Genomic DNA, 27,405 nt, shown 5'->3' with positions numbered 1-27,405 from the left:
GCCTGGATGTGGCAAAATATGGGAAATACTGCATTCCTCACTGATCTTCGGACTCTAAGACTAGCCTTATTATTATTAGCAGGATGTCCAAAGAGTGGCCTTTTTTCCTTGTGCAGCCAGCTTTGCTTTGGACTTTGCTTTGCCTCTCGACTTTCGACCCATAAAAAATGTTTTGGATCTACCTTTGAGCTGCTGAATGTAAAGAAAGGATCCTGTTTTGAAAATTTCGATTTCACCAATGCCCATTGTCCTTTTCTTTTTAAAGCTATATTATAGGCAGCATTACTTAGGAAATTAAGGTGCCCTTACTACCAAGGCATCAGCATGCCTACTTTTCAACGTTTACCTGCAAGTGTTTTATATTGTTACGAATCTCGCTATCCAGGCTTTCTTCAAACTGCACCACACGACACAACGAACTTAAAGAACCTCACAACTCAGGGCTCCAAAGTAACAGTAGCAATTTAATTTCAAATACAATACAACACTCTACAGTTGGCAACAATATTACACAAACTGTCCAAAAACCTAGCCTTGCTCCGCCTGAATTCACACACCGTACTGTTTCTAACTTCGCCTCGTACTGGTCACATTGCGAGGTAACGTGAAGTCCAGTCTTTCTGACACACTCGCTCTTATATACTGTCTCTACTGGCCTTCTAGAATCGGATGGAACGTTCTTGACCACTCAGAATGATTACAATCGCCGTGACTTGCGTGCGTAATATTTACACACAGGTCGTTGCCGAACTAGCATGTACTGTCACTGGTCACAGTTGACCGCTCGTCCTGCGCTGGACTGGGGCGATTTGCGTCGGCTGACTACACACACACCACTACCCCCATCTGTTCCACCACCAGGTTTATAACAATATGCTTGTGAGTCTTGGACACTGACTGCAGAGCTAGAGAGGAGGATCCTAGCAATGGAATTGAGCTGCTACAGAAGGATCCTAGGTATCACATTTAAAACCGCATCACAAAGATATTAGAGGCAGGGCTACTGCAGCGATTAGACCCCATGATGACCTGCTATCATAAAAAAAACTTGAGCTAAAAATCTATGGCTATATTACAAAGTCTTCGAGGCTCGCTAAGACCTTCCTTCAGGGAACAGTACCAGGAAAAAGAAGAAGAGGCAGAAAGAAAGTGATGGAAAGATAAAGTACATAAAAGAATAGATGGGCCTGCCATTGAAAGAGGTTCTAACTAAGGTAAAAGACTAGTGGAAAGGAGAAAGATGGTGAACAAATCTTGCATGGTGCCCCAATGGTCCAACAGACTAAGGGATAGGTAAAGAGGTTTTTCAGCAGCAGGTATCAAAACTCTCATGTTTCAAATTGACTTAAATCTCTTTACATGTTTTACAACTAAGAAATGAAAATGAAGATTTATCATTCCTTTTTGTAAAATAATCACAAAAATTACTTGATATTTGTCTGCATTTAAAGATTCCTTGCTTTGTGGTTCAAATATTTAATTAGTGAAATGAGAACATTACTTTCTCATTATGATGTAGGTATGAAATTTCAAAACATAAGTCCACTCAGGTCTAAGAGCTATTTGATCTTGATTATTCACACTGCACTGTCAACATAACCTACCCTCACATTCATTAACTATTAATCAGATATTAATTTCTTAACCTCAAGAGAAGCATGTTATTATTTTTTTTAAAGCTAAATGATCAAGTTTTATTTTTATCTCAAGATGAGCTTTAATAAAGTCAGTCTGAGGGAACTTAAATTGTGCTTAAGCAGGTATGATTGGCAGTTTCATAATGGTGGATTAATTCAAGTCTGATCATCTATTTAAGAAAAATGAAACAACATAATGAGTTAAATATTTTGTATTTTATTCTCTATACCCATAACTGTTACATATGATCACTTACAATACATCAAACACACATTAAGATAAATAGACCACACAGTCTATGTTTTCTATGCTACTAACATTTGAGAAACAAATGACATCCCTATTTTGAAAGTCATTGACTCTGCACCAGGTGTTTTTAGCAATGAACTTATAAACATGTTTCTTGAATCTTAGCCACATTAAAATCAAATTAAGCATTATGCTCAGTCATTAAATAAAACATTATGTAGCACTGTCAGATGTTGATTACAATTAAGAACATACACAATAAAAAAAAGAGCAAAGTAAAAATGAAATGCTCTGAATGTGGTAAGTTTTAAAAATCTATAAACTTCTATTATGACTGGGATACTTTTTAGATTTCTAGCACTCCATAAAACACTCTAAGTGCAAGGTGGAGTACAATGGAAGTCAATGAAGGATGAGAAATTTTTACCAACAGCATAGAACCAATGTCTTGCATACCCCACCAACAAGAGACAATGTTGATGTAGATATCACAAAACAACATCAACATGTTAAGACAAACACTAACACACAAATATTATGTGAGTACATGACATCAATAAAGTAGTACAAATATTTTGAACTTTCAAAGACTAGATGATCATTCACTTTTGATTTCATTTTTCACAACAGACAAGTTGAATTTTTTTTTTGTGGCAAAAACAAAATGGTTAAATGTCTCCACCAGATAAAAAAAAAAATCAATTGATAAACCTTCAACAGCCTAAAAATATAATTGATTAATGAAACTGTACATAAGTAAGTTTTGAAGTACTAATACAATACTTTAGGGGGACCATCACCAGTTGAAACAAATATCAAACCCATTAAATCTTACATTCTGATTAGTACAAGCAAATAGTATTTGAAAGAGATTAATAGAACTGCTTAAAAAAAGTAAAGTTATTGACAGTGCAGCATAGAAATCAAGAACCAAAGACTAAATCAAAAGCAGACAATGGATTGATGCACTAAACTAGCAGTAAACAGCTTGTTTATCAATGTTTTTGATTTATTTTAAAATTTTAGCTTTAATTCCAAAACTCTGCCTTAAAAGTTTAACTGTGTCTACCATGCTAATATCATTTCCTCTGAGTGTCTATAAATCTTTGCAGAAGTAACATCAAATGGGTTTGAGTATAAATATAACTATTACCAAGGAAAAAAATTCTGATCAACAGATTTAACTTGTGCTAATTTAAAATAAAAATTGGTTCAAATACATAAAAATCACACAAAAAATGATTAAGTTGTAATTTCATATTAGTTCTTAGTACATGTATGTAAATACATAAGTAAGAACTAAAAAAATGTGGGTTGAAATCTACGTATGTATGCACTAGAACTTTATACCCTGAACATGTAGAAAATAAAAACAAAAACAACTCATAACATAACAAAAAAATTGTATGTCATAATATAAATATCTGATAACCTCTTAAAATGTAATCAATTCATCTGAGGTGAAACAACAGTCAACAATCTTTAATTGAAATGATTTTCAGTTTCTGTGTCAAATTAAAATTATGTGATGCATTCAAAAGTTGCTAACATAAATAATTCTATTCAATATAACTGTAACTATATTTACAAAAAATACAATTTTTTTCATTTAGGTTTTTAAATTTAAAATTATTTTTATATCATGACATTTTTATTTTGATTCATCAGAAATTAGCTAAAATGTGCTACTGATTTCAACTACCAGTGTTTGTATGTAAAATGCCACTAAATATTTTGATTGCACCAAATAGTAACACTTTGGAAAACAAACATTTGACTAAACAATTGAATTAACAAATAAACATTGTAATATGGCATAAAAAGTTGAGTGTCGAGAGATTTTAAACAAGCCTTAACAAGATTTTAAAATAAAGAAATGCAATACATGAATGAGCGTCTAGTAGTCAATCTAAGGAAGTCATAGTTTTCAAACACATTACATAAAACTAGTAACAATTTGGACAATGTTACCATCTAACAAGTTTTTTTTGTTTTTTAAATAAGATTTAATAATGACATGAGAAAGGGACCAGCAACATGGAAAGTTGTCTGGAACTCCATGTAGTCAAAAATGCTATAAAAAAACTAACCATATTATCCATATGAACATTTTAAAATTGTGCATAAAATGGCTAGTTTGCCAGGGTCACTAACACTAATGGTACGTTCACTAGATGAAATAAAGCCAGCTTTAGAATTGAAGAAGGAAATGGTGGAACATAACAGGAATGTTGAATCATCACAACCAAGTGAGCAAATAATCATTTGGTAGCTAATTAAGTTTTGAGAATCAATGCAAAAAGAAAGTTGGCAGGCGTGTGCTTTGTAAATGACCTGGCATTTTAACATCAAATCATTCATAAAATTAAAAAACAAAATATACTTATTAAATGATAATAATGCTGATAAATATTTTATTCAAAAGCAAACTTTCGACAAATATTAAACAAATTAATGAATTAAAAATTTTGATATCACATATTGAAATAAAAAGGTCAAATAGCCTTTGCTATCCAAAAAAAATCCAACATAGTAATCTTTTTTTCTTTTTTAGAATGACAAAAGCATTTTATAATTTTATTTTGAAATTTTATGAGCTCAAAATCACTTAGTTATTGTAATACAACTTACAACTAATAACATGTAATATGGCTGCCTGGTCGTGCGGTTTGCACGCTGGACTGTCGTTTGGATTTATCGATGGTCCCGGGTTCAAACCCTGCCCGCTCCCATCCCCCGTCGTCCTGCGGGAGATTTGGAATAGGAAGTAAACTATCTTCAACTCTGAAAGAACATCCGAAATATGTAAAACATTTTACAAAACATTTTTTTTTTACATGAGGTGGGTCTATGGTTAATTATGTGTTTATGAGATTTAGTTGGTATCAGATTCAACATGTAAACAAGTTTAAACCCTGACTGTAAAGGCAGAATATTATGATATGACCAACTAATAACAAAGAAAAAAAAAGATTAATTTACACAATTTAGTCAGCCTTGAACTTGAGGCTATGCTTTATTCGTCTTGGGAGGTGTCAAATAGTCTTTATCATCTAAATCATCTGGGTCAACCTCATGATCACTTTCCTCAGTACTAAGTCTATCAAAGCCTTTATGAGAATGCCAAGTAAAGCCTTTAAGGTTAAAAACCTTTCCCTTCTTTCCATGTCCATAACATTTAAATTTTCCTAATGAAAAAAAAAAAAAAAGAAAGAACAAATATTAAATTGTAGAAAACATCCAAATTTTAACAAAAAGAATTTAAAAAATTAAATGCCTGTTATGTTGTAAAGGTTTTTAAATGACCTGAATATATTATAAACCGCCCAATAATTTTTATTTCATTTTATAGTATTCATCATTAAACTAGAGGAAAGGATTAAAAATTCTGTAATTTAATAATATAAAAAATGTTTTAAATTTCATTGAATCTAGCTAAAAACTAAAACTAAAAAAAAATTTATAACACCAGACTGATGTGCCCTGACTAGAAGTAGCAACAAGATGACTGGTACCACAAGTAAGATGCCAATTGATGACAGAGGGAGAGACATCACTGCTATCTTTGATAGCCTCAGACAACTCTGTGGTATTGGTTTCACTCTGGTCCAATGGATTGCTGACAGTAACTGGCTCTGAGTACTTTCCTCAACTGTGGCATAAAATTGAATAAAGTTAAGGCATTGTAGCTTTTCCTAAGATGTCTACACAAATTACTTTTCACCTTATGAAACTAGGAAATTTCTTGAAAAATCTACACAGCTATTTGTAAACTTCAGTTGAGCCGAAGCAAAGTCTAAGTTATTTTACTTCTACCATTTTCTTTGCTCTAATAAAGAGTAAGCTAGTAGTTCACAATGACCACTCAACACAATAAATTCAATTATTGAAAAGATTTTCTTTCTGTATTACAATCATCGCTTGCACTTCTAATCGGATTCAATTTGCTTTTACATGTCTCTAAGGAAAGTGATAAAATTATAGACAATAAAAGAGTCCAGGACGTTTCATTCAGAGAGTAGTACAGATCACAAGTACATATTTAGATTAATACTGATGCAAACTTTTTAACAGCCAATTATAAACTAATAACAGACTTTACAAATGAACATTCACATCAACATTCATTACCAGGTGAATGTGAAAGCAATCTTCCTTATTTACCTTTGTTATGCTGTGAACTTGACTGTACTGTAACAGGTCTGCTAAACTTCCAAACACTTTCAGGGTCCAATTCCCCTACATAGATGCTATGTGTTACTGGATCTGCTGCTACATAATGTGAGTTTCGCATGTTCTGAAAGATTGTGGAGATTTTAATGTAGTTTCCCACGAGGTCAATACATTCAAAACATTTTTACTTTGTAAAAGTTGAATAAGAATAAATAAATAAAACATAACTTTGATAAATTATGTTACAATGAGAGAGATTAGCTATTTGTAGTTAAACTAAGCTGAGTTTTGTTGTCACATGAAATAGAACTTTACATCTGGTACATTCCACATTTCCAACAAATCTCCAGTATTTATGTCTGATGTGAAACCCTGGACAGTGTATCAGTGGGGCCATCAAAAGCAGGACCATTCACAGCATACAGTAAACCTCCTATAGAACAAAAAATGAGCTGTTTGATAATGCAGCAAACTACTGACCAAAATCTACAATAAAATATTAATGGTGATATTGTCACATTTTTCTTTGTTTACAAAATAATGAAGTCTCATCTTCTATTAGCTATGTACCAGTAGAAACATAGTTTGAACTTTATAAAATGCTGATAAGGGGAAAAACCAACCAAGCTAAGCACATTTATGTAACCTAATTTATTTAGCTTAAAATCTTTATTTTGTTTAATATTTTTTTTAAGTTCTGGATGTTCCTTCAGAACTAAACATAACTATGTTCTAACCCAAACCTCCTGCAGGATGACAGGGGATGGCAGTGTTCAAACTCAAAACAATCCTGATGAGTTCGAAGGGCATACCACAAAATGTGGCTATTGAATACAATTCATATGGTATCTGGTTTTATAGTTTTAAATTGTTATCATGAAACATGACTTGAAAATCATGCACATCAAACTAATAATCAGATATATATTTAGGAAGTTACCTGCACCAAACTGAACATTCCTTTTCCCAAAGGACATCAAAAAAGTTCCATCTTTGGAAAATTTCAGAACTCTGCTATTACAGTACCTGTTTTACAAAAAGTAGGCTTGTAATAAAACAATCAAGATTTGATTATTTTTACATAATTCAAAATTCAAATTTAAAATATATTTTTTAATGCCTAATCAGTATCAATGGACTCATTTATTTAAAGCAATATTTGCTGACACAATATATAATTACAATTAATTGCAAAGCCTAGTATTACCCATCAGATACAAAAAACTCTCCAGACATAAGAACAGCTACATCAGTAGGTTTACAAAAAAAGATTTGTATCTTCACCATGTTGGAACTTCTGTCCTAGTGTCATTTTTGGTACAGTCTGACCTGGTGGTATTTTAAAAACCTAAAGAGAAACAAAATTGTATTAATTTGTAGACCAAAAGAAAGTACAGTAGTGAAGGAAATCAATCTTACATAACTAAAACAAATTAATTATTTTGTTACATTTTTTTTCATCTGATATCAAGTGCTATAATATTCAGTGTTAGAATTCTTGTGTTTTTTTTAAAGCTTTTATGTTGTCAATAAGATCAATTCAATTTGTTTAACACATGTTGAGAAGAACAACAAAGAAATGTTTTACCTGATGCATTGCTACATCTGTTAACCAAATATTTCCTTGATGGTCCGCTGTAATACCATGAGGCATAAAATACCTGAAAATAATACAAGTTGGGTTGCAGTCATCATTCAGGTTATTGAAACAAAGTTTACAATATTTAAAAAAAAAGGCAAATTTTCAAATCTGTGATGTTTCTTTAATATCTGATTAGTCTCATACATATTATAACATATTCCCCTTATTAATTATTTGTTTTAACTCTCTCTTAATCAAGGATATTAATAAACAGGTAAACCTTGGAAATCTTTTTGATAACTTTCATAGCAAAGTTTATGAAACAATATTAGGAATCAGCCTGCCATCTTTGTAAGCTAATGTTTTTTATGGAAGATAATACAATTACATTCTCTGGTATTACTCATTGGTTTGGTGTGCAAATTATTTTATTGAAAAAAAAGTGATTACACTTCACATATCCTTTCATTTTAATCAATAAATGAATTTAAATCTTGTACATTTTTTTATACAATGCTATCTACTCATTATATCCCTTCTCAATGATCTATATTAATTTCAAAAAGAAAGAAGGACATGGTGCACTAGGGATTTATATTTGGATAATGTTTGTGACTAATGAATGAGTTTCATCCTAAGCTGCATCCTTTAATGTACATGTCTTAATACTAAATTGTGGGATGTGTGGCTCTATGGCATAAACCCCTTGGATAGCTAACTAAAGGGGCTTGATTAGAATTTTAAATCTGAGAATTGACTCAATCTGAATTTTGTTTACAAAGCACCTGCTTGATCTGAAATATGATCCTAGAACTTGATCCTAAAATGTGATTTCTAGAGCTTCCTAAGCCTCTAATCTTTATGTATTGAAATTTTTCTAATGTGAAAGACAATGTTTGTTTGTTTTTATTTAATCTGACAAAATGAAACAAAAAAAAGGGAAAACTAGACATGTTAAAGTCTCAATTATAAAATTATAATGGCAGGATAAATTGTTGATAGGATAGCTGTTAAAAATGTATTTGCTATTGTGAATTGCTAGATTGCAAGCATATATAGCCCCCCACCCCAAAAAAAAAGCATGCTTCTGGAAAAAGGATCTCCCCTAAGACTGCATAACATTCTAATCTCTAGCTTGTTATCTTAAAAGAAACTGTTCTTTAAATCATAAGCAGATAAAAATACTTTACCAGCACTGCCTCATCAGCAATTTAAAGCCCTCTGGGCAAGTGCCTGGAACAGGAAGGTGAAGGATATTGCTTCCCACTCCCCAGATGATAGCAGAAGAATCCACATCTTTGTAGGGTACTTCTTCTGTCAACAGTTCCCATAAGACAACACCATAAGACCTGTAATTTAAAGAGTAATATGACACTTAAGTAAATTCTTACAAGATTCTTTGAAAAAAACTTATGACAAGTTTCTTGATATGAGACAGTGACTAAGGTTAATGGCTTAAAACCATTTCTTTATCACTGCACTTAGTTAAAATATGTGAGTCTTTGTTGTTGTTTTTTTAAATTATAGAGCAATTATATTTGTGAGCTTTGTCAGATAAAAAAAAAAACACAATCTAATAAAATACACAGAAAGTCACATTTCCCCATATGAATTTTTAAAAAAGTGCTCTTCTTCTCTAGTGCCATTACAGCAAAGAACGAGTTGCCTAATCAACAAGGAAAACCAATAACTTAGCAAAGTAAGTCTTTAATGAACATGTAAAGCTTAACATATGGATATTTGTAAGATGTAAATATTCATAAAAACTTTTCTAGTAAGATCAAAAGCAAAATATGTTTGATGTTAGTGTAAATTGATAAGAATATGAGTTGGATGCTAGTGTAAATTGATTAGAATTTTAGTTGGATTCTAGTGTAAGTTGGTGAAACTATTCTGTTTTTGTATTGATAATTGTTCATAAAAAGATGATCTATAAATTAGACATGGATTTGATGTACAAATATCCAATAATCTTTTAACTAATATGAATTTAAAAATCAGTAAATATAAAATTCTTTAGTTACTATATAGTAAACCTTGTTTGCATAAAAGTATAACATATGAAAAGGATTTCAGATATTCTAGGAAGCAAGTCTTCCATTACTGGAAGGGAAAAACATTCTCTTTTAAGTGCCTTGCTGAGAGGACAAGGATCTAAACAGATACAGAGTTTCCCAGATTTTTTAGTTGCAATCACATTCAACTGACCCAGTCAGTAAGTTTATCAACAGGCACAATGATTCCTTTTTCTGTTAGCAGTTCTAACTCAGACTTTACTTTAGCCTGCATAGCTAAAGGTACACGACCAGATGGACATGTAACTGGTGTTATGACAGGATTCACTTCTAAGTGTACAACACCAGGTAATTCACCCTGCTGATCATCTAATACATCAGAGAACTGTTCAACTATTTTTGTCGATAACCTTGGTAGAGGCTTATCAACACTTTCAAAAGTATGATAGTTTATTGTAATTAGTCCCATTTTTTCTGACGTTTTCTTCCCTAACAGGGGAGTTAAGTCATCTTTCACAACCACGAAATCAACACGATATCTCTTGTTGGTCTTTGGATTTTGTACTACGAGTTGTACCTTCCCACTTGAGTCAATCTGACACACAATCTTCTCACCAGCTATGATCATTTCAGCTTTTATGATCTTATTGTTTGGTCCACCTTGTACAGCAAGCACAGCCTCATCACTAGAAGATAATGAATAACAATCATCACTGTCCTCCTGTACACATTGCAGTTTCTTTTGGTTGCATTGAATGCCAAAACAATTTTTTTGTTTACAGATATTACATATTTTACCCCATGCAGGACACAGTTCCTTTTTAAATGGGTGATTTTGTCCACAAAATTTACATTTGCGCTGTTTATGAGCAGCATTCTGTTGTAGAATATTTTTGCGAGACAAAACAGCGAACGCCTCATCCTGAGGAGGTGAGGCATCAGATGTACCTGTTTCTAGTACCTTTAGTTGCAAGTCAGCAGCTTCATTTGCCTTGCAGATTTCTATACAAGTCTTGGGTGTTAGTTTATGTTCTTGTAAGAGTTCTTTCTTTGTCCTTGTGTCTCTGATGCCAACAACTACCATTCAGTCTCTTATTAATGACTCTTCCATATGGTTGCAAAAATTGCAAATTGCTCAAATGCACATATTATGTCTTGAACATTGTGCTTTAGTTTAAAGGTGATGCTGTTGTATACTGCCAATGCCTCTGGGCCAATAGTGTGCAAGAACAGTGCTTTGGCATACTCTTCATCTATATCGTTTATTCTCTCTATAGTGCAATAGTTCAGCCACATTTGCTTGAAAAGCTTCCATTCCTCACACCCTTTCTTCACACTTAAAGGAGGTGGAGGGTTAATTCTTGGTTTAAAGTTAGTTTTACTTACAGCTTCCAGTTTAGAACTTTTAGAAAGCTGCCTCCATGTTAACTACACTAACAATACTGATGTTTAAAATTTACACTCCATTTTTATTAACATGAAACAAGGAGAGAACAACCAGCAGAGACTAATACACAGTGAATACACACAACTGACACACTTAAGAGTAAACCGTGAACATACTGAACAATAGAACAAGGTAGACTACAAGAAAACAAACAAACACACACACAACATACATAAACATAAATACACATATAAATGTAACAATGGCTACAATGTTGTAAGCCATAATAAAGCAGTATAAAAAAGATTATATGACAATGAATTATTTTCTAAACTAAAGTATTTCAGAACAAAACCAGTGTAAGTGTGTGTATATTATAATATAGCAGTAAATTGCGCCTGTTTATGTTTCTATACTAGCATTAGCAAAACAAAGACTTACCAAGTATAGCATTGGTTTCATTCAACTGAAAGGCTATGTTTGCATTCTCATGGAGCCCAAACATTTCTGGCTCATCTAAAAGTGGTAGAGATTCAATGTAAGCCTTGACAGTAGCCAATATTTTCACAAGAGGTGGATAGTTAATACCTTTAAAAATAGTTAAAATTAAAAAATTACCTTCCATGGCACATACAGGAGATTTAATAATAAACAACAATTTTTTTTTTAAAAAGACTTTCTTTCTTATGGGGCTGATGACTTCTTGTAAGAGCAATTACTTTGCTCTTAATTACTGATAATAAATCTTTTAAAAAGGAACAATTTTTACCCGCCCCAAGGCGCACCCTCCCCCCATACCTGAAAAATCCTTGTTAAGCACATGCATAAATCTAGTCAAGGTTAAGAAGTTACTCATCAGGGAACTCTTGTATGCTGATGATGCAGCTATTGTGACTGATTCTGATATTCAGCTACAGTCTCTTGTTGACAAACTATCTGCTGCTTGCCAGAAGTTCGGCTTAAACATCAGTCAAAGCAAAACTAAGATACTTGTCCAAAACACAAACACTGCACCAAGTAAGCATTAATGGCCAACCACTAGAAATAGTTGATCACTTTTGTTACCTTGGCTTCATCATATCCAGCAACACTCTACTGGATAAAGACATTAATAACAGGATAGCCAAGGCAATGGCCACCATGTCACGGTTGCAGAAAAGAGTCTGGGACAACATATTGCTGACTAACAGTACTAAAAAGCCCTAATCTACCGGACCTGTGTGTTGAGCACCTTGCTGTATGGAAGTGAAACATGGTCAGCCTACTCATGGTCTAAGGCACATCTTTAAAATAAGGTGGCAAGATAAGATAACCAATGAAAAAGTGCTACGAAGAGCAGGGTGCCAGGACATCCGCTCTGTTATCAGCAGCAGACGCCTTGGCTGGCTTGGCTATGTTCGTAGAATGCCAGTAGGTCGACTTCCACAGGACATTCTGTATGGCGATCTAATAGAAGGCAGGAGAGCCGCTGGTCACCCAGTTTTACATTATACGGATGTATGCAAACGCGACATGAAGCTCTTCAAAATTGACACTAGCAGCTGGGAAGAGGTGGCACTGGATAGATCCACACGGAGAGAGCATAAAGGAAGGGTCACAGATTGCAGATGTCATACACAACAGAAGCAGAAAGAAGGGTGAAAATGCAACAGCGCATGGTGATTACATATGCCCAACCTGCAATCGCAGGTGTGTATCAAGGATTGGCCTCTTTAGTCACACAGGAAGTTGCAAAGGGAAAAGATCGTCTCTCTAGACGTAAAATGTCACAGGAAATCTAGTCAGAATATATAAAACTCAAGTTTGGTGATACAGACAGACATGGCAAAATTAAAAAAGAGTAACCTAGACTAGCATTTAATAGATCTAGATCTATGATCTACAAGGTTCTAGTTTGCAAAATATTCTATTAATTGAACTCTTTGATGGATGGCTGCCTGGTCATGTGGTTTGCACGCTGGACTGTCGTTCAGACTTATCGATGGTCTCAGGTTCAAACCCTGCCCACTCCCATCTGCCGTCATCCTGCTGGAGGTTTGGACTAGGAAGTAATTATCTTCAACTCTGAAGGAACATCCGAAACATGTAAAACATTTTACAAACAAACATGAATATATGCAGGAATACTTTGCTGATGTATGTGTATTCAGGATATAGATTATCTAGACCTCCAGACCAAATTTAATTGTAAGATATTTATATTTTGAAAAATATAAAGGTCAAACCAGAGTTTTCAAGTGCGCCAATTAGCTGATTATTCTTTTCCCCAAGTTATACTTAAATGGTCAAATTTGTACGAAAATTGTTAAAGCAGTTTTCAAGATCTGTGTCCACCCAAGTATTTGTTTTTTTACCCTATGAAGAATTTGCAAGCTGATAATTATGAACTAAAAACTTTCTCACCCTGACAAACACAACCAAATCAGTCTTATTCAGATCTACTTTTACTATGTTAAATCTTTGCTCAAGTTGCATAGGATTCTGAAGTCAGATTAGAATGGATTTATTCTAATTTGTTATAACAACTTCAATTCTATTAGATTACATCCCTCTCTATGACACGCATCTTACACAGGAATATAAACTTGATCAGTTTTAGCCTTTCTAAGCCCTGCATCATTTCTACAATCTATATAAAATGTTGATGTGCCAAAAACTATTGACTATAACAGTACCTTATCCTAATCGAATCCCTTTACAAAATGTTAGTAGAATATTTTTCTAACTTACTGATGAGAAAGCAATTTGGAATATTTGTATTTTACATTAAAATATGTTGATCTGTGTTAAGGACAATGTGTTTGTACTGACTGAAGTAATACTTGTACGAAGACTAAGATGCTACTTTTGAAGGTTGGATCACAGATATGGTGTATAAAAGGAAAGTCACTACTGGTGAAAAAGGAAACCGGTCCATAATTTAGTTCTAGTTTGCAATCTGCTAATACACATTGACATATGCATCATATAAATTGAATAGGACATAACTTCAAAACATACTTTATTTTGATTATACATTACAATTACCTGATTCCGAGTATTTATATTTTGGTTTTTAGGTTTCAGGTTTGAAAAGTAAATTGTCCTTAAGACATCTTTCATCTTGAGCATCTGTAAAAGAAGTTTTTAAAAATTCCATTAATTGTGTTTTATACTGAAAAAAACAACAACACATAAATATCAGCAATATTGATAAATTTGGAAATTATTGAATATTAATAAACTGTTAAGTCTTTGATGGATGCATACAGGGGCGGACTGGAAGTCAAAACCGGCCCAGGCATTTCTATGCAATCCGGCCCCCAACATGCCATATGAGGGAGATCGAATTATACATCTCCTCAAAATCATTATGCTAAGTTTGATAAGCTGACAAATAAGGTTGTAGTGTAACTGAGTTGATTTTCTGCGTGCGTCCAGCATGTCAAAAGGTCATGCCCAGTGTGTGTGTTTCATGTCCAGTGTGTATGTGTGTGTATAGACTGCATCAGTGTTATGCGAGACGTGCTGGTTTCATTCACTGTTTACTGTGGTCTAATTTTGTGGAATAAAGCCATGTTATTGGTATTCTGGTCGTTATCATTTCATTTCAACGGTGTTGAATGTTTCTAATTACACTCTAAGAGTTGTAGCTTCATGACCTTCTTTTTCCTTTTGGGAGTATAGTATCTTGAGCACATCAAAATAACTGAATCTCATTTTTGTTAGAGCATCCTTTCTTGATGACCACATTGTAGGACAAAACTTTTCAAAGTGTAATAGAGACTTTACTCTCCATATTAGATTTAAGACACCCCATCTTGCTATGTTGTGAGCATAAAACACATACGCATTTTTTACCAAGAATAGACAGCAGCAACTTCTTGAACACAGCTGACGGAATCATTCAAGATCAAGCTTAAGTTGTTAACGCACATTGTGATTAGGCTAGTCACCATTTAGATAAGCGGGATGAAAGCAGCTCCTTAGGCATACATACAAAATTGAAGATATTTGGATAGCTTTTTTCAAAAATCATCTTTTAATTTTTTTTTCCCTTTTAGTGGGCTTTGGTTGTTAGTCATTGACACAAGCGCAATGAATGACTTGCGGCTATGGGCCCCTATTGGTCGTGGGCCCAGGTTCATTAAACCGTTTCACGTCATGGATGCTACGCCACTGTGTATACAGATGTAGGCTATTACATTATTTCGGAAAATGCATTACACAAGTAGCCCTTTAATACGCTTAGACAATCATGACGCTCTGATTGTTTTGTTTTTTTTTTATAAAAGAGTATTATATAATCTTTTTACAATTTACTACTAGTCTTGGTGGCATTCATGCTTCCCTTCCACTGCCCCTACTGGCCCAATTGGGTTCCGGCCCACCGGGCATTTGCCTGAATGCCTATATAGCCAGTCCGCCCCTGGATGTGTATAGTTTTAAAATTGTAGTGGTATTTTATTTTAAAGTTATTTTTTTTTGTTGCGTTTAAGAAAATGTGATAATCATTCTTACTTCTTATAAATAATTAAATGTGGGCCATCTTTGGTATAATGACAAAAAAAGTTTGGTCTAGCTGGTATATAGTTGCTGATAAAATACTTTTCTCTCTAAACTCATTTTAGAAAGATAGGCCCATTTCTGTTACTTCTTTTATCCAGCTAAGTGCTTAAAGCCTGATATATTGTAAGTCTATCTGCTGAGCAAAATCCATATAGAAAGTCTATAATCATGTTTGATATAGCATGCACTGTTATGTCATTATCACAAGTATAATCAAATTTTAAAAGAAAGAAGACAGTGTAAATATTTTAAAATAATATATTTTTTGTTTACACATACAGATAAGCATATGGCATGCATAAATCTAGCCAGAATATATTAAATTCTAGTTTGGTGATACAGACACAGACATGGCTAAATTAAAAAAGAGTAGCCCAGAGTAGAGTAATGGATCTAGATCTATGATCAACAAGGTTCTAGTTTGCAAAATGTTCTTAATTAGTAGATCTAGACTTATAATCTTATTGGAAGGAATATATGTTACTGTATGTAAAATTGCTTTCTGTTTTAGTACGTATCTCTGCATTTTTCAAATTTGTTGAAACAGGCCAGAATCTAGCTAGATTAATCTAGAAATCTAGATGTATTCTTTGCGCTAATATGTCTAGTTTTTAGGAGGGTCGTGGCAGGTTCATCAGCTTATCATAAGCCTTATGAACTATCAGATTCAGATCAAAAATCTAGATCTAGAATAATCTAGATCTAACAGTACTACTAGTTACTAAGACTAAGTTAGTAGTATAAGTATTAGACCAGTCACCAGTTATTAGAGTTAGACAGACTATTAATTAAAGTATTAGATCTACTACTCATTAGTCATGATTAGTCATTAGTTAGTAACACTGACACTAAAACTAGTAAAACTATCACAATGAACAGTTAAAACAAATCACTGTTATCTGAATCAATAAGGTCTTTTACATGTTGATCTGAATATAATTTAGATCTACAAGTTTTAGAGGATCGACCCATTTCCAAACATAAACAACAACAAAAAAAAAGACGACTTTCTGTAATATTAAAACCACGTTGAAGGAAGTAAACCGTGAACTCTTCTGCAAGCGGAAATCACGTAGATTTAGAATATAAGCATTTAAAATCATTAACCAAGAATAGGAACGAAACAAAGATGTTTAACTGCACCGACGACAATGTTGACGCTTAATCGGCTTTTACAAAAATGACCGACGCTATTATCGTCGCTTGGGAGATAAAGAGCTAGATCTAGATCTATAATTCTATATAGACTAGACCAGCGGTTCTCAACCTTTTTAGCTCCTCGACCCCCTAATCCAATTTTAAACTAGACGGCGACCCCAACCATACAATCTTTTTCGTTCATTGGCTGAGGTAAATGTGATTTACCTGATTAGATCATCTCCATAGAAATATTTCATTCCGCAATGGCGTTACGATGCAATTAATCGACAGTAATTTCGGTTGTTGAAAAAGTATACTGCAACAACGAAGATGTGGTCCGCAACAAACATTTTCAAATAACAATTATAAAAGAGAAAAGAAAGAAGTAACTACCAATAAAAATCACGTCTACTTTCATTGATGATACATTCACTTAAGTGTCATTCGTATCTCCTGGCTTTTTGTCAGTGTTCTTAGATCTATCTCTATTACTCCCACTTGTTATGTTATTGATACTTGACGATCGTTTCATAATTTGTCCAGTAATAATATAATCTGAATGATTTTCCAAACCAACGTCATCTAAAAGTATAAATGTATTTCGACTATAGAACACATATGCTTGTTACAACACGTTAGAGCAGGGGTTCTCAACCTGTGGGTCGCCACCCCCTTGGGGGTCGATTGACCATTTGCCAGGGGTCGCCTAAGACCATCGAAAATATGGATTGTTATTGTCTACTCTACTATTGCTGTATGTGTGTGTGGGGGGGGGGGGGGGGTCGCGGCAGAGTGGGGGATTGTAAAAAGGGGTCGCCGAACTTAAAAGGTTGAGAACCGCTGCGTTAGAGACACACAGAAATATATTTAAAAAAAAAACAACTTCCGATGAAAATAGCCCCCCACCCAAAAAAAAAATTATCTTAGGCGACCCCTCGCAAATAGTCATTCGACACCCAAAGGGAATGATTTAGCTCTAGATTTAGACATACAATACATCTAGATCTAGATTAAAAATCATTAAATGTAGCATTTGGCTCTGGATCTAGATTCTAAGAACATATCTAAATCTAGTATTATAGTATCTAGACTACTATAAATAGACTATATATCTAATCTAGATCTACGTATAGATTATAGTCTATATTAAGTATTTAGATCTAGATAATCCCGCCATCCCCTAGGCCTAGGCATTCGAGGACATATCAGTTTACCTGGTTGACCTAAAAACAAAACATGGGCTGCTCTATCTTACTCTAAGTATCTATAATCTATATAGTCTATATATATTAAACACAGTCAGTGTCTGACAAAAGAATAAGGCCCCAAAGTCAGTACTGAATATTTTTCCGGAGGGGGGGGGGCTAAAAAGCTATGATAGCTTGTGAACTGTGTTACCTATACATCTAAATCTAGATAAATTCCGCCTTCTCCAAGCCACCTGGATGACCAAAAAAAAAAACGTATCTTCGAGCACGCTCAGTGTCTGTCGCACACACATACAAAAAGCATCAACGTACCAGCATGCTTAGTGTTTGTGACCTCATTAACGGCTTGACCTTAGCTACTTGGTCGATCAATAATTGGCTCCTCCCACTAGCATCATTGTTGTCAAAAAAAACTAGAGCAATGTTTTGGGGCTGTGTAGATGGCCTGGTTTATACCTGTGTGTTGCGCTTTCACTGAACTTTTTCTAGTGTGTCTTGACTTGGTCTGATGGCTGTGCCTGGATTGAGTCTTGAGATTTGTTACTTTACACTGAAAATGTTGGAAAGTGGAATTGTGTAAGGAGAAAGGGGGTGTAAACAGAATAATAGAGTTTGTGTTTGAGTGTATTATTTTATCCATTTGCAATGACATTATTATCTGTTTCAAAGGAGTGTCTTTGCAACACATTGCGCTTTGTGGCAATATATATATATTGAGAGAGAGAGAGCTGTGCTGGTAGGAGGTGCTAACAAAGGGGAAATGCGTGGTCTTTTTTTTTTCAAGGACACACAGTTTTTTTTATTCGAATTTTATTTTTAAAATCAGTAATAATTATACAGTTTAAGAATAAATAATTATCTTAGCGCGGTATTACTGATAGCTTATATTAGAATAGTCACTAGTAGATCTTAAATTTACAAAAATCCTACACACACGTAACTGCTGCACGCTAGATCCATTTTTTCAAAAATAGGGCGGGGTAAGACACACTTGACCTGTGTAAAAGTGTTGGCCTCCTTCAGTCGTACAACGACTAAGGTTATTCTCGCAGAACACTTTTTCATGTATATACCTGTGGGGCCCTATTGTGGAGAGACATTCCAGTCCACATTTTACGCAAGTTAAGGTGGCATATTTCGCTTTGTTGGTCTATCTAGATGAGCCGGACATTTTCGTATAACACGATTTATTTTTCCAGAGCTGATGTTCATGATTTTTCACTGTCCATACATTTCTTGGTCACCATCTCTCTCCACGTAGTGCGTTCTAGGGCTATGTCTTCCCAGTATCAATTTTCACTGTTTTGAGGTCCCGTTTTATCTTATTTTATACAATACAGACGTTACTTCAAAAAAAAAAAAGAAGATGATTACGTCATACACATCATGCATTAAGTCATGCATATTAACCAGTGACCTAAATTCTGCCAAGTCACTGGTTTTCCTGGCTAGCTCAGGCAACCGTTTTATTACATCCAGATCTAGATTTTTCCTTGACAAATGTTATTTGTTCGCTACTCAATACAAGGCAGTCTTTTCATCATTTATAGCAACTAGTCAACGTATCGAGACATCGACTATACACGCTAGGCCTATCTGACCAATCCAACACACTAATGGTCTACTGTCCAACTTTTAGTGTTCAGTTTAGAGCAGAGAGGGAGGGATGTGGATGAAAGTGTTACATTTTTTCCCTAGGGCTGATTACCCGAATGCTCTGAGCATATAACTGTCTGTGTAGATCAATAAATCTAGATATCAATACGGCAAACTATAGGATCTATAGGCTAACGCTTTCGAACCGTCTGTCAAATGTTTAGGCCTATCTATAATATATCTGTTTAAGTTGAAACTATAAAAACAAAGATTCTCCTGTTAGTAACAAAGTATAGTTTGGTGCTAATTAATTACTTAAAACCTCTAAATATTTTGTGGGAGGGATTGCGAGCCGATTTATTAATAAAGAATCCTGACAAAGACCGCGAACAAATACCAAGAATTTAGCGGAGTTGCTTTACAAGATTCACCAACCCCACTTTTAATTATTTTTTTTTACACTCGCCTTGTAATTGTTTTAACTGCATTCTTCTTTCAAGCAACATTTCCTCCACTACTGCTACAAGCACTTATATAAACGCACTTTGTTGTGTTTCATATTATCGTTTAATGTTTTTGTATAGTTCCTTAAAATAGACACAATTTCTCTGCGAATCAAAAACGTCGGGTCAACCCACACATGCTTAAATTAAGAGCATGGTTCCACCCGAGTGGCTAAGAAGACTGCCCACAATGCAGATAGAAGTTGACTGTGTCACATTTGATGTCAAGGACACAAGGCGGGAGAGAAAATTTCCGAAACTTAAAAAGCTGATTAGTCCCTTTTGAATCTTTTGGAAACGTATAATTACCACAGAATGAAAACCACGAATAAAGAATCGAGATGCCCCAATTTTTTTGACATGCTGATATTCGATTTAATGTTCGGTTCGGTCGGATCTAAAGTTCGGTTTCAAGTTTAGTTGGATTTTATGAAATTAAGCTATAGCAAAACTAAGTAATTGGGTTCAATGCAATTTATTTGTTAAAAAACTTGAAACTTCACACATACAATGATAAAACAAAACAAAAAAACAACAACACACTAGCTATATCAAACCCGAAATATTCAAATTGCTGCAGTCAAATTACACATAGGATCGAAGCAGTAAAAGGGTTGACTATTGAAATAAAGTAGCTAATTATAGTCTACTGTCAGTTTATCAATCAGGGCTTATGTTGTATTTGAAAAATATCACTATTTTTATGTTTCAGGCTTAGATTAAGCCTTCGCTCACTGATTGTCAATGTACATTGAAAATACACTTCCACTGGCAGTAGGCCTATTTATGGCAGGAAGGGTTAGGTTTCAGCAATCAACTCAAGAAAACATTAAGATAGGGTAAATTGATATAAGCTATGTAAGAACACTTACAGTTACAAATGATGATACATAAATAAAGTAAGCTTAAAATAGTTTCTCAATTTTTTGAGATGACAAAATAGTTTTAATCGACTTTGATTTGTTTTGCCTTTAAAAAAAGTGGTTTATTGTGCTGTTATTCATAGTATGCGAATAGTAGAATATATGCATCTGTTTGGAATCTTTTGCTCTCTTTGTAATGCAAATAATTTTCGAATTTATGTCTCGTGTCAATAATGTACTATAATAGAACAATAAGCATTTCACTGAGTGATTGATTGCCTAACTTTTAATTACTAATAAATTAATAATATACGTTAAAATACAAGAAAAGTAATAATTTTTTTCCCCACATTCAAAAAGGTGCCGGTACGCCGTATCGATGCCTTCCGTCACAAATAAAACCCTGCGTATATAGATCTGTATATATATTGCTTTATATAGGCCTATACATAGAAAGAGAGACAGAGACATTTATACAGTATTATTATTTTTTCATTATTTGTAAGTTGTCTTTTTTATATTGACTTAGGCCTACATTTTTTGATAGATCTTTTCATGAAGTTGGATATTCATGTCATTTCTTTTTTAGCTTCTAAGAAAAAGAATCTTACCTTTGCGTAATAAATAATCCAAACTTTGCCTGTAATACCCGTATGATTATAATAATCCAATCTGTTAAAGAATCTAATTATTCCAATATCTGAACTTCACTGAAGCACATTTCTATAAAAAAAGTAGATGATCGAAAAGAAATATGTGCGCGCATGAACTGCAATGATAACACGTCTGCTTTCACTAAAAATAGGTCAAACTTTTTTCCCGTGTCTGAAACAATTCATGTAAAAATCAAGCTAACACATTAAGAAACCCGGCCAATACAATGTTTGGTATCTCTCGCATGAATGACCTTTATTGTAAATTTACTATAAATATAGAATCTACTACCAAAAAACTACTGCTACTAGAATCTACTACCAAAACATCTGACACATAGTGAGTACGCGATGGCGTGTGTAGGATACTATCTTGGATCGGATGCCTTCCAAGTTACTATTTTGAACCAACAGCATGAGTCTCAAAAGAAACAAATCAGATACAATGGTGACATATCAGCTTATTTCTCTGTAAAGAATGGCGTGAAGCATGGCTGTATACTTGCTCCAAAGACTCCAACCATCTTTCGTCTTACCAAAAGATTGCCTTTGGCATACGGTCGTCCCCCGTACGATATACATGCCCTGCCCAACGTCGCTGTCAAACTATTATAAGCAATCCCTCTATCATGTCCATATCGCATTCACAAGTACATCGCTGCTTGTGATGCGGTCTTGCGGCTCTTGCCAGCGTATGTTCCTGGAGGAGCGCAGACGTCATTGGGAAAAGCGTTCAAGAAGTATCTGCTTTCTGTATAGTACCCATTTCTCCGATCTTTATAGAAGGGTAGGGAGAACCACTTCTTGGTTGACACTGATCTTTGTAGACAGCCAGGGCGATTTATTCCATTTCCGCCACACTCTCGCTTGGAGGCGTCCGAAAACATACAAAACATTGAAAAGGATCATTTTTTAAAAGACATAATAAATGAAAATGTATAATGATTCTAATACATTGAGCACCAAAATGCCCGGTGTCAAAACGTTCTGCTTCGCACACACACAGATGTGACGAAGGCAGGGCATTTTCTTGAAAAAGCAGCAAGCTGAAAATTATCGTTACAGCAACCTTACGCTTACTTAACAGACTTGAATCCACATATTGGGCATTGGCCAGGGAATACCCGGCATTTTGCGAAGTGGCCGGCCAAAGTAGAATAAACAATTTTAGTTACAAGTGATCGAGTAATGACCACACACCTGAACTGGCCAGTTTTAATTTTGGCCGATATGCCTGTATTATTTTAGTTTTACAATTATTCGAGGGTGTGAGGTCCTTTACAGCTGGTACGCTAAGCTTTTTTTTTTTTTAATGTTGTTTTTGTTCAGTCCCTCCTAAATTTCGTGACATTTTGTTTTTCTATTCGCTGCTTCGCTTTTTTTTTTTTTTTTAAATTTCGTTCTTTATCAAAAGGACACTTTTGTATTCGAGGGCATATTTTGAGTTGTAGGCATACAATTTTTCAAGCTGTTATCGCTTGTTGGAGTATCTTTTGTTACCCCAGTTGTTTTTTTTTTTTTTGTTTTGTTTTTGGACTGGTGGAACTTCCCTGTAGCCTATCTGTGTTTATTATTCTATTTTCTATATTTTCATTCATTGGCCTCCTTCAGTCGTAGAACGACTATGATTCATCTCAGAGCACACTTCCTCGTGTGGCTGTGGAGCCCTATTTTGGAGAGACACTTCCGTCCACAGATATCGCAGGTTAAGGTGGCTTTTGCTTCGGTGGTAGAGGAGCCGTTTTTCGGATTGTACGTTTTTCTCCCTGAGCTGAGACCCATGTACTTTCACTGTCCATAGCTTTCTTGGTCACTGTCTCTCTCTCCATCTGTTGCGGTCCAGAGCTATGTCTTCCCAATTGTCAGTATTGATGTTCACTGATTTGAGGTCACGTTTTATTACATCTATGTAACGGAGGTGGGGGCGACCAGTTTTTTCTTGTGCCAGTCGCGAGTTGACCATACAGGATGACTTTCGAGATGCGCTTGTCCTCCATCCGGCGAACATGTCCAAGCCAGCGCAAACTGCGTTGTCTGAGGGCTGTAAAGATGCTGCGAATACCTGATCACGCAAGGATCTCAGTATTGCACACTTTTTCTTTCCACGTAACATTCAAGATCCTACGGAGACATCTCAAATGGAAGGAGTTCAGTTTTCTCTCTTGCTTTGCGTAGGTGGTCCATGATTCACTGCCATACAGCAGTGTACTCATAACGCATGCCTTGTAGACTTCCATTTTGGTCACCGTAGTTAGCTTATTGTTTTCCCAAAGTCTTGGTCTGAGTCTAGCGAAGGTCGAGGCAGCCTTTCCTATGCGTTTTTTTTATCTCCTCTTCTAGAGACAGGTCATCTTTAATTGTGGATCCCAGATAGCAGAATTCGTTTACGGCGTTTGTTTGTTTTAAATGTTTCGGATGTTCCTTCAGAGTTGAAGATAATTACTTCCTAGTCCAAACCTCCCGCAGGACGACGGGGGATGGGAGCGGGCAGGGTTTGAACCCTGGACCATCGATAAATCTGAACGACAGTCCAGTGCGCAAACCGCACGACCTGGCAGCCATCCAGCGTCCAGCTATATTTAAGCTTATCGATTTGTGTGTCGACACCCTGGTCATTGGAGTCCGTCATATTGAGGTCTGCAAAGCGTCCTATATTTGTGCCTCAAATTTATTCAGGCTATTCAGGGGTCTTTCAATGTATTAGTTTAATGTAAATTGTATCCTCGTAGATCCTTGTTTTTTGTTACCTTTTGTGTGTGTGTGTGTGTTTGTAAGTTGAAGGTCATTATAACAAGGTCAGAGTCGCTTCCAAAGTCAGCTCGACGAAAACTTCTTGTCTGAATGCTTGACTCAAACGCTAGCGCAGAACCTACAGATAAGATTTGTGTTAGTGGAGCCAGGAGGTCCTACGCAGGACTTTTGTGGAGATATCTACCTTCTACAAGTTTTATTACAGATCTACTTGAGAAGACCATATACACTATAAACGCTTACGTACAGTAGCTCATACACATATGTGATTCAATGTAGTTAAGACTTTGTCCAATGGACCTCATTCACCAATCGTAAACAAACAACATTTAGTCACGTGATCTTATTGATAAAACAATGGAAAAAAACTGTCACGTGACAACCATCATGATTTAAACATGAGATCGTAAATTATATAGAAGAGATAAAGCACCAAGTGGCTAAATGTTGTTTGTTTACGATTGGTGAATGAGGTCCATTAAGCTTGTCGCAGTTAGTAATGTTGTTGAGTATTTTTGTAAAAATGAACACAATCAAATAGGCGATGACGTCATTCGTTGTATTAATATTTTATGTAATTTTTTTTCCTTGTCGCATAGTCTTGTTGTGACGTAATTTATCAGCTCTTATTTTGAGAGCATTTTCGTCATATTGTAATTGATAGACAAGTTGTACTTTTTTGTGGTCCTGAATGATTCATGTCTTTTTTAATACTGGCCAGCCTGTGCCAATTTCCTTGGATTTTAGCCTATTAATTCTTGTTAGGACTATTTGACCCCTGTTTAGGGTGAGTTGTATTTTATATTGTACGATACTCTTTGAACGGATTCGTTCGTCTTTGTACTTTTAGACGTTGGAATCTGTTATTTATTTCAATAGGGTTTCACTGTTTTATTTTTTTTTATTCATCGTTGGTTCAATACTGTGGATTCTGATACTACCCTGAACATTGTTGTCAGCATCTTTAATTGTCTGTATTGTTGGTTGGAAGTTAACGACAGTCCTTGTATGCTGCTATCATGATTTATGTTCGTAGACAGTTTCTATAGTACCTATTACAGAGACGAATCCATAGATTATCATAAGTTATGAAACTGTGATGTTGTTGACGTCAATGTTATCAAGCAACATAATATAAGATCTCTATACCTTTACCTATCACTTAGTCTAATTGACCGTTGGGGCACCATGCAAGATTCGTCGACCGTCTTTCTCCATTCCTCTCTGACTTTTGCCCAGATTAGGCGTTTAGTCGAATCTAGGCTTTTTTTAAATCTATTTTCTAGAGTAGGACTCATGTTGCACTGACTAACACATAAACAATAGATTTTTAAAGAACATTATATTTAGATGTCTACTTTCAGACGAATGAATTATTTCTTTTATTAACATTTTGTATTTCTTTTTCTTGATTGCAGCCCTGTTTTGAATACAACTAGATCAACAACTTCTGAAACTCCAATAATACTACCTGCAAGTGCTGCTGAAAGAAAAATAACCCTAACAGCCTTTAAATTTACTACATAGATTCTAATGCATTTAGATCTAGATGCTGCCTGAAGATTTCATTTCTGTGGCATTTTACTTCTCGAGAAAAGATCTTTTCCCTTTGCAACTTCTTGTGTGGCTAAAGAGGCCAATCCTTGATACACAGCTGTAGTCACAGGTTGAGCCCATGTAATCACCAGGCACCATTGCATTGTCACCTTTCTTCCTGCTGCTGTTGGGTATGGCATCTGCAATCCAAGACCCTTCCTTTATGCTCTCTCTCCATGTGGATCTATCCAGTGCCAACAAGAACCTGTGTGCATCACACATTGTAAAGGTCGAAATTGAAAAAAATTATTTTTAAGCTCTGTGCCAAAAATGCTCCTAATATTCAATGATGAGCTCTGACCAGGATAACAATCACAGATTGAATTAAATCACAATTAAATAAAAAAAGTTGTAAATCTTAATTATAAATTGAAAATATTGTCTAGAGCAAACATTAAGTGGCACTTTTGGGTAATGCTTCACAGACCAGACCAATAATTCTATTGAAAATGAAAGAACATTTACTTTTTTTTTCAATTTCTGAAGTCGTATTTAAAATGCTTTCTTTCATCTGCTTTTTAAATAAGCAAGCCTTGCTAAATATTTCTTTAAATACATGATGACCCAAATTGATTTTTATGGATTTTTTCCTGTGTCAATGACACAGTAGGCCTACAAGATAAAAAGCCAACAAATTGAATTTGTATAGAAAAATTGTCTCTTTTTTAAAAAAAGCAACCTATAAATGGCATTATAAAACAAACATGACAACATTTTTGGCTTGAGCCATGAATATAATATGGTTAAACTATGCCTATAGATTGGAGGACCGATGGGAATATTTAATCAAAAGAGACCATAAAATGAATAGGTGGTCAGGTTAGCTACAATGTTGCTCTTATTTTAAGTAGATAAATGAAGCCATTTTCTGATGTGTAAAAATATTGATTAATGTAAGTACTAGATCCACTGGTATCTAATAAAAAAGTTTCAGTTCAATTTTATTTTATTACCTTTTAGATCATATGACCCGTGACACAAGTGTTGGAAATTAAAATGGCCTGCAGGTTGAATTAAGTTGAGCATCACTTTTCTAGACTAACATCAATACATCTGCTATTAGAAATATTAACAATTGTTTTTATTTAGTGTAATTTCATGCTTTCTCAAGGTTATGATCCTATCACTTGTCTGAACCAGTTAGATAGGGGGTATCTTATGAAGGTTACCATGGTTGCTTTTAAAATGCTTTTAATTAAAAAAAAATGTATCAATTACAATTTCTTTCCCTAGTTTGATACCAAACAAAATATTTAATTTCCAAAAGTTTACAAAATTGATTCTTGATTTCAGGTACAATAAATAATTGTGCAAAGTTTCAACTTGATCCAAGATAGGGTGTGCAACAAATAAATGTGCAAACTTTTTATCACAGTGAGTTGATATAAGCTTTAACAAAAATAAACCAATTTATGAAGATAGATGTTTTATTTTATCTTGAGATGTCAGTAATGATCAATCATTTTGTAATTGATAGAATTATCTTTAAAAATGGTGTTAACC

General features: G+C 34.6%; 1 long non-coding RNA gene across 13 annotated transcripts; it reads right to left on the bottom strand.

The window, feature by feature from the left end:
- Positions 1-1,838: 1,838 nt before the first annotated feature.
- LOC129924136 (uncharacterized) lies at positions 1,839-21,621 on the bottom strand. 13 transcript variants are annotated; one of them, XR_008776071.1, is made up of 11 exons: positions 16,486-16,659; positions 15,545-15,725; positions 14,072-14,155; positions 11,486-11,632; positions 8,833-8,991; positions 7,649-7,721; positions 7,268-7,408; positions 7,001-7,086; positions 6,052-6,493; positions 5,403-5,539; positions 1,839-5,075 (listed from the first exon to the last, which is right to left on the bottom strand). It is a non-coding gene; the product is annotated as an uncharacterized LOC129924136 (long non-coding RNA). The 13 variants fall into 13 exon arrangements; XR_008776073.1 differs by having other exon boundaries at positions 15,545-15,728; positions 16,514-16,657; XR_008776074.1 differs by having other exon boundaries at positions 16,514-16,657.
- Positions 21,622-27,405: the final 5,784 nt, after the last annotated feature.

This window comes from Biomphalaria glabrata, unplaced genomic scaffold (genome assembly GCF_947242115.1).
Source record: "Biomphalaria glabrata unplaced genomic scaffold, xgBioGlab47.1 scaffold_20, whole genome shotgun sequence".
NCBI classification, from domain to species: domain Eukaryota; kingdom Metazoa; phylum Mollusca; class Gastropoda; family Planorbidae; genus Biomphalaria; species Biomphalaria glabrata.
Note: the sequence above shows the minus strand (reverse complement) of the source record. Positions and strands in the feature narration are given on the sequence as shown.